The sequence below is a fragment of the Rhagoletis zephyria genome, unplaced genomic scaffold (genome assembly GCF_001687245.7).
Source record: "Rhagoletis zephyria isolate East Lansing unplaced genomic scaffold, Rhagoletis_zephyria_1.1 Rzeph_scaffold_05787, whole genome shotgun sequence".
NCBI classification, from domain to species: Eukaryota; Metazoa; Arthropoda; class Insecta; order Diptera; family Tephritidae; genus Rhagoletis; species Rhagoletis zephyria.
In genome coordinates, this window is record NW_016162870.1 from 5,065 (window position 1) to 14,008 (window position 8,944).

The 8,944-nt window shown below is 35.8% G+C and overlaps 1 pseudogene; it reads right to left on the bottom strand.

Annotated features, from left to right (window-relative positions):
* Positions 1–5,679: 5,679 nt before the first annotated feature.
* Positions 5,680–6,315, bottom strand: LOC108372471 (60S ribosomal protein L7-like; annotated as a pseudogene).
* Between the last annotated feature and the right edge of the window lie 2,629 nt (positions 6,316–8,944).

Genomic DNA, 8,944 nt, shown 5'->3' on the forward strand with positions numbered 1-8,944 from the left:
ATCCGTTGGTCATGAAGCGGTGGGGAAATTTGAGAGAGCGATTCAGCAAGGAAATTAGAAACTCCCCTTCAGGAAGTGGCGCGCCTGTGGGAAGGCAGTGGGCGCTATTAGACAGCCTGCAGTTTCTAAGAAGTCATATTATTCCTCGCCCGTAAGTAAGATCCATTAACATTATACATACATATGTAACAACTAGCATGAATCGCTGCTCCGCCCGTTGATCCTTAACCAAATATATCTACTAATTTTCACATATTTTTACAGAATGCGACAAAGTGCGCCATCATTGCAAATAAATGATTTAAATGCGAGTCGCCCCCGCTTGCGCAGACGCCTCAAATCTCCTCTGCGCAGTCACCTCCTAAGTCAATTTCAATTCCATCTGCTCAGTCAACTCCAATTCCATCTCCTCGGACAAGGAAGCGAAGAGCCGCACAGGTTGACGAGTTAGGGTGCGTTCACACTGAAATCCGAGCGGCGCCAAGCGAAGCAAGGTGGAACAAGGCGAAGCTGCTGGTGTTCCCACTAAATGAAGCGAAGCGCAACTTTTCTGATGGACTCGGCTCGTAAGATACCACAAAAATTACCGTCAATGAAACGCGGCAAAAATATTTGCTCAATTTTATTCAAAAGTTTTGTTGTAAAATGTGATTTTGTTTGAATATTTGGATATCTTGTTTGCAGCAGCGTCATGAAGCTCAAAAATTAAATAGAAAATTCAAAATCAAAAACTGCTTTGCTTTGCGCTCCAAAATGCTTCTGAAAATCCTGCAGTATGAACACTTTCATATAAGCAGAATATACACAATGAGACTTGTATGCATACTTGGTCGCATGTCAGTTCGGTATACACCTATGCGACACGTTGTTCAAACTCCATTTCATCGAAATTGTTGAAGTGAGCGAACATCACGGCATACGGATCTACTTTTTCCCAGCAAACATTTAGAGCCGCAAATTAGTCATAGGGGACTTTTATTGTCCTCACATACGGTCATTATGGAGTCATATTTAAAGGTTTTTTTTTGGCGAATATACTACCACCATTTGTTCCAATAAACAATCTGCAAAAGTTTCGGATTGGCTTTCCTTATAACGTCGGGATGGGTGGCCTGAAATTTATGTTTATCACTTGCAGACGTTGCCAAAGGATCTCACTTTTGTTTAAAAGTACTTTTATTATTTAATAATTTCGAAATATCTACAATTTCGGGTTATAAATCTATATGCCTCTTTTATTTCACTTATATGGGTTGACTAAAATTATTATTTATCACATGTACACGTAGCACATGGTTTACATTTGACAAAAGAAGAGAGGCATTCGCCCCTCTTCTCCGGCAACATCGAAAGGAGAATTCTACTTAGTATCGGTTATAATCCCTAAGCCGGCCCTTATGTTTGGCGGGCCCACTCTTTTCCGGCAACACGGAAAGGCTCAAGTGAGTGCCTTTATCTACTCAAAAAGTGAAAACGCATGTAAAAATTGGCCTTCAACAACAGCGCTCCCTAGGGACCTATAAGGGCGGTTTATGACCTCTCTAAAATGGGGTGTGGGAGGTGCCACACCCCTACAGCTCCGCCTACCATGCATACAACGACAGGCCGTAAAGGAAAGTTTCCCCAAAGCTTCCGTCATACATATATGTATGTGTTCGTATCTTTATTAAATATGCATTCACATCAAAGTACTAATAAAAAATTGTTTTCATTTAAAACTATTAGAATTAGTTATCTAATGATTTATCCTTATACATACATACATAAGTGGTTTACACAGTTTGCGTAGGCTCCTATGTTAAAGATTTCTTGCTTTTCCTTTTTTCATGAAATAGTCTTTAATAAAGTTATAATGCGAAATCAGTTTTAAAAAATTATATTAATTGAAATATTTGTGAATCCAAATGTTTGCTGGGTTTATAATTGCTATACAAATATGACGTTCTGTCTGCATTCCGTACTATAAACGTTTAGACCTGTCGCAACTACAAGCAGAGAAATTGAAAATTTTAAACTTTTATCATACATGTATGCATACCTAAAATTTGGAGTGCACACCCGCCTATCCACCATGCGACGGTATGTCATACTTGCATATAGTACAGACAAGTTTGCTTGTGTATATTCTGCTATAGCTACAGCAATTTGAAAGCTTCACTAACGCTGACGACACACAATTAGTTTTGCCATGTTGTCACACAAAGCGGAGGGACCTACAGTTTTACGCCGACTCCGAACGGCGATTGTATTTTTATGAGAAGCTGTTTTTCATGGCAGAAATACACTCGGAGGTTTGCCATTGCCTGCCGAGGGACGACCGCTGTTAAGAAAAAACTTTTTTTTTTCTATTTTTTTGCGATGTTACTTTGACCAGGGTTTGAACCCAGGCGTTGCGGAGTGGAAGCGCGCACTGCTTACCACTACACCACAAATATCTTATAGGTAATAACGCTAAATTAATTTATTTTAACCATCAGCTTCCAAACTGTTGGCAACTTCCAGCCAAACTCGCCTTTTTTCTCCTGGTTCTTGAAGTCTGTATGACTTTTATCGTACAAACAGGGACAGTTCCGGACAAACTCAATAAGCTTTTCATCATCCATTGCTAATACTCAAATAATTAAGTGCACTGAACGCGAAAAATGGAAAAAATATATTAACACCATAAAAATGAAAAGCACGGGCGAAAAATACAAATTAAAACGTACATAATGAAAAGTGCAACAAATTTTGTTTTCCGATTTGAGTGGGCTTTATCCAATACACATCGTGCATTTGAGCGCCAGCTTATCCCACTGCTTGGTGTTACACATGAATGTGACTAAATGAGAAAATCGAGATCGCATGTCTTGTGAAAGGATTAGTGGCAACAGGATTAATTGTTAACTGCACCGAAAGCGAAAAAAACAAAACAAATTATACAATATACTGAAAAAATAACCTTTTGCAAAGTGACGCGAAAAATAAAAGCACAAAATGACGAAATTCAGATATCAGCTGTTTATGGTTATGGCGGAAAACCTAAATTCAATTGGTCTCTATGACTATGGTTATGGCTATGGCGTTATGGTATGGCACCTATAATCGAATACAGTGTTGCCCATAAGGTTGGTTGGAACAGCTGTTTTATATGGTTATGGTTATGTCACCACTAATTTAAACTTAAGTCATGAGTCTTTTTGAACAAAAAACTCTCCACATAAAATAATAAAAGTAAAAATGTTAAAGCTGTATAAGTAAATAAACAAGAATTTAAGTAAATTACTGAATATTTTACAGTGTCGCGACATATATATTTTTTTTCTTTAAAGCTTATTAATTTTTTATAAAAACCCAGCTTATTTTATTTTATTAATTTATTTTTTACAGTCTGTTAGACTTATATGGCTGGAAGTTGCCAACAGTTTGGAACTCAGTACTGGATACAAACTTAGCTGTTTTTTTTTCACCAAATTTGGTCCCCATAAAGGACTACTGTTGCAAGCAACGCTTTTTCGGCATTTAGGGTGATGTGCAGCTATTTAATGTGGTGAAAATTATTTAAGCACTGGAGAGATTTATTCACATGAAATTGGAGATAGGGCTGATAGATTTACTTTAAATAAATTGTCAATCTGCGAAAATATCTTTTCAGCAGATGAATATGTTTTTTAACTTTTTCCCGAAAATTTACATACAGGCTCGAGATTATGCGAGTAACATTCAAATATCGTCGTTCGGATGGAAAATTGCCGAAAGCGTCATTTTGACAATTTGTAGTTATAGATGCAGTTATATATTTTAAAGTAAGATATTTCGATTTTTTGTTAACTGGTTTTTGGATATCTTCTTTAGTTTCCGAGTAATTGACTAAAATGTTTTCGGCTATTTGGTACAAATTGCGTTAGTATTGCTGTCGTACTAAACTAATCAAGATCTTTCAAATAGAGTTACCTGTTCTTCTTTAGTTTCCGACATATTCAGCCTTATTATGAGTTTCATTTTCCAGAACCTGGTCACTTTTTCACTTTTCGTTTGCGTGTATTCACTACAGGTGGATGAAAAAATTGTTGGCGAAATTTTGTTCGGGCGAAACTCACGATTAGGCTGATTAGTAAAAAATATCGTTAATTTATAAAAAATTGTTATCACATGTTGGCGTATATCATTAAAACTGACTGCAAATTTTTTGACAAATGTATACGACAAAATTTTATTAAACTCATAAATGGTTGACACTAAACTAAAAAAATAAGATAATTTAAGAATTTCGTGAACTAGTACATAGCATTCTCCGACACTTTGGAGAAGATCTGTAGTCGAGTTTCTGAGAAAATGCATTCCAAAAGTAAAAAAGTAACTTGTGACAATCTTTTATCCAGGCGACGATATAACATTTAGCTAAAATATGCATCTAAATAAGTTATAATTGTCATTATTCTCGCAGTTGGAGTATATGCCAGACGAGTAACAGGTATATACATACAAGTATACCTAAATTAGCGCGTTGAGCTTGTATATTTATCTCTCTCTAACGCATTAATTCTATATACGTCAGCGCCAACGCCCGACAAGGTTATGTCTGTGTTTTATTTACTTCATTTCATACATTAGTATTGATCTGAATGTTTTTTTACTAAATACCAGGAATAAATATTTAATAAAAAACTATTTCATTTAAGCTTAAAAAACTTTTAGTTGCTCGGTGCTAATTTTGGAACGCTTCATGGAATATTTTCATAGACGGTAAATGCAACCCTGGGTGCATCATTAATGAGCTGAAAAACCAAAACAAATAAAAAAATTCCATCTGAACCAATATTCCCAAAAATTATAAAGCAAAACAAAAACAAGTTTTCCAATTTATGAACTGTTATTTTTATTATTGCAATACACTTTCAGCTCTTCAAACATTTTCCACATTATGCTTTTAAAGCTAGTAGTTCCGACCCCAGTTGCTCGTTTTTTTCAGTTCTGAATTTAGGCTAGGTTTTATGGGAACTTACTGTGGGTGCATACAGACCACATTTTGTAAATATGTACATATATATGTATACACTTCAACTGAATTGTGATATTTAATTTTATTTTATAATGAATAATGAATTTAATTTGTGCATTTTTTTATGTTTACTAGATTTAAGAAAAATTTTAATTTTCTTTATATATTGCATGCTTTAGTTTTAATTCTTTTTAAGTTAAGTTGTCAAGTTGAAAATATTCCTCCTGGGGAACCGAGCACCTTAAAAAAAATCGGTAACGCGCCTAAAAGCATACCTCACAGGTGGTGTGGAAAATGCAAGAACAAATATAAATGGAATAATTTTCGAAATTATGAAATGGTTATTGGTATTTTCCATCTCAAAGGTGATCATTCATTTGAACGTTATTTAAGCTGCCTTTACACGGTCGATTTTTGTCGTTTAACTAAAATCTACCCGTGTAAATTGCTATTCAAACGTAAAATGTAAGCGTTTTGGCTGGTCGATATCTCAGTCAATTTTCCAATCGACAGAAATCGACCCGTGTAAAGGCAACTTCAGGAATTTTTTAATTTTCTTTTTTTTTTTGCTTGGGCGCCTTTTGAAGATGTGCCACATTATATTGTCGCCTTAAATACAAAAAAAAAAAACAATTTCTTTAAGCCATCTTGCGTAGCAGTTTGTTGATCTTATGCTCACGGCTACCGAAATCACCAACCTCAACGTAGTGAATGGCATCAGGAAGTTGGATGCTTTCTTGAAGTGGGTTCCAACACTGAATATTTCGTGCGCCAAATAATCAATTTGCGTTCGATCACAAAGCTGTCAGAGATTGGGACACGTTGATGGTTGTGCTTGACAATTCCACGTTTGTACATCAATTCACGAACTGATTTAAGATTTGGATAACCCCATATAGGGTTCGGCATACGTAGCATATTAATGGTTGCCTTGTTCAATTTGATGAACAAACCGTGGTTAATGTGGCGAAAACGGAAGAACACTAAAACTTTACGCACTTTTGGTTTGTTGATACCGCGGATACGGATCACAAAAGCCAATTTGGATTTTTTAGGCACGTAGAATTGGCCGCGTTTTTTTGCCACACGGCGCAACTTCATCTCACGGCGTCCATCACGGAGTTTTCTTGTTTGATATTTCTCAGCATGCACCAAGTTTTCACATTTACGGAGTGTAATCGCAGCAGAGCGCTTTAGTTTACGCTTGATCAGGGTAGCAATTTGCTGACCTGCTTCTTGCTGAACTTCAGCTTCGACTCAGGGACAGGAGGCAGCTTCCTGGAAGGTTGTCTGCCCTTTGCTTGCGGTTTCTTACCGGCCGTGATGGCAGTCATCTTAAATTGTTACTTAGCACATTGAGAAGGCGAAAAAAAAGTTCGCCAAATGTTTGGAGCACATCGTAAATGAGCCACTATTAAACAATTTAATTAAATCCTTTTTAATACATAGATATGCTGCAACCAGGCACTTACTTTCCCAAATTCCATCCTGTTTATCGGCATAAATTTCCAAATATGCCTGCTACTTCATTACTAATAACTCCATTTTCAAACTGCGCCTTCTTTGTTGCCTGAACATATCCTAAAAAGACATAAATTTATATTAAACAATAGAAATTGTTTTGTTGTAAAATTTCTGAGAAATGTGAGTTTACCACGATGCGAAACAGAAAGAACAAGGACCAGGGATGTAATTTTAAGTAAATCTATTATTCAGTGGCAATTCGCAGAGCGTTCGGGGCAGCAATATTAATTTGTATCAAATATAACATTAAACGGTGGTTCTAATACATTTTTTGATATTATTAACCAGCGTACATTATATGGTATTTCTTTCAAAAATTAATGTACTATATGAACTTTTTTTTTCAAATATTTCTTAAGTTTCTTTCATGAGTACTGAAAAGCAACCATGCGTGTAAGAAATTGTGTGCTACCTAAAATTTCACCTCTGGAAACTTTATCCCCATAAAGGACTTCACCACAGTTTTTTTTACTGGATATACTGAGGTTTGGAAGTTGATGGTAAAAATAAATTAATTTAGCGTTATTACTTATAAGATATTTTTATATTCCCGTTGTCATGAAGCGGTGGGGAAATTTGAGAGAGCGCTTCAGCAAGGAAATTAGAAACTCCCCCTCAGGAAGTGGCGCGCCTGTGGGAAGGCCGTGGGCGCTATTAGACAGCCTGTAGTTTTTAAGAAGTCATATTATTCCTCGCCCGTAAGTAAGATCCATTAACATTATACATACCTATGTAACAACTAGCATGAATCGCTGCTCCGCCCGTTGATCCTTAACCAAATATACTATTTTTCACATATTTTTACAGAATGCGACAAAGTGCGCCATCATTGCAAATAAATGATTTAAGTGGCGAATTTTTGGACATACTTTGCGAGTCGCCCTCGCTTGCGCAGACACCTCAAATCTCCCCTGCGCAGTCACCTCCTAAGACAACTTCAATTCCATCTGCTCAGTCAACTCCAATTCCATCTTCTTGGACAAGGAAGCGAAGAGCCGCACAGGTTGACGAGTTAGGGTACGTTCACACTGAAAGCCGAGCGGCGCCAAGCGAAGCAAGGTGGAACAAGGCGAAGCTGCTGGTGTTCCCACTGAATGGACTCGGCTGGTAAGACACCACAAAAATTACCGTCAATGAAACGCGGCAAAAATATTTGCTAAATTTATTCAAAAGTTTAGTTATAAAATTTGATTTTGTTTGAATATTTTGATATCTTGTTTGCAGCAGCGTCATGAAGCTCAAAAATTAAATAGAAAATTCAAAATCAAAAACTGCTTTGCTTTCCGCTCCAGAACGCTTCTGAAAAGCCTGCTGTAATTTGAAAGCTTCACTTTGCCCGGAACAGCTTCGCTCGGCTCGGCTCCGCTTTCTGTGTGAACGTACCCTTAGACACTGCAATACTGGATACCGCAAAAACTTTCTAGGAGGTATGTGCACGTAAAGGTAATCGAGAAGAGTTTAGTGCGGAGATAAGTCGTTTTGGGAAAAACAATTTTTTCGCTAAATGAACTCAACGTGTTTTGCTCAGCCTAAACAGATGATCGAAAAGATTTACGCCGCTTATATTAAATGTACTATGCCCATAAATGGAGAGTCAGCCTTTAATAAAAATATTATGTCCTGGTTATATAAAATAAAACTAAAAAGTTCAAAATAAAATAATGTAAAAGAAATATTTTTTAAAAACAAGCTTCTGTTTAACATGTACAATCAAAGTAATAAAATAAAGTAGTGTAAAAAAGATTGTTTAGCAAGAAAATTTTGTCAAAACTGCACAAAAATGAATAAAATAAAATAAGTTAAGCTTTCGTTAAAGTTACTAAAAGCCAAATAGTGAAAGGAGTTACTCAAACTCCAATGAAAATTACGCCGAATTTCCACTAGGCATTGAAATTACAAAAAATGTATGCCATTTAAAAAAATGCCATGTGGAAATGAACTTAAAAAGTTTGTCGCGCGAATAGCGAACGGTCATTTATATATCTGCATACATACATATACCTAACCAATTATGCATGTACGCTGAATTCGCCGACAAGCTTTTTTAAAAACGAAGTAGATCAGTACAAATTGTTAGTAATTTTCATTAGATTTTGAGTAACTCCTTTCACTATTTGGCTTTTAGTAACTTTAACGAAAGCTTAACTTATTTCATTTTATTCATTTTAGTGCAGTTTTGACAAAATTTTCTTGCTAAACAATCTTTTTTACACTACTTTATTTTATTACTTTGATTGTACATGTTAAACAGAAGCTTGTTTTTAAAAAATATTTCTTTTACATTATTTTATTTTGAACTTTTTAGTTTTATTTTATATAACCAGGACATAATATTTTTATTAAAGGCTGACTCTCCATTTATGGGCATAGTACATTTAATATAAGCGGCGTAAATCTTTTCGATCATCTGTTTAGGCTGAGCAAAACACGTTGAGTTCA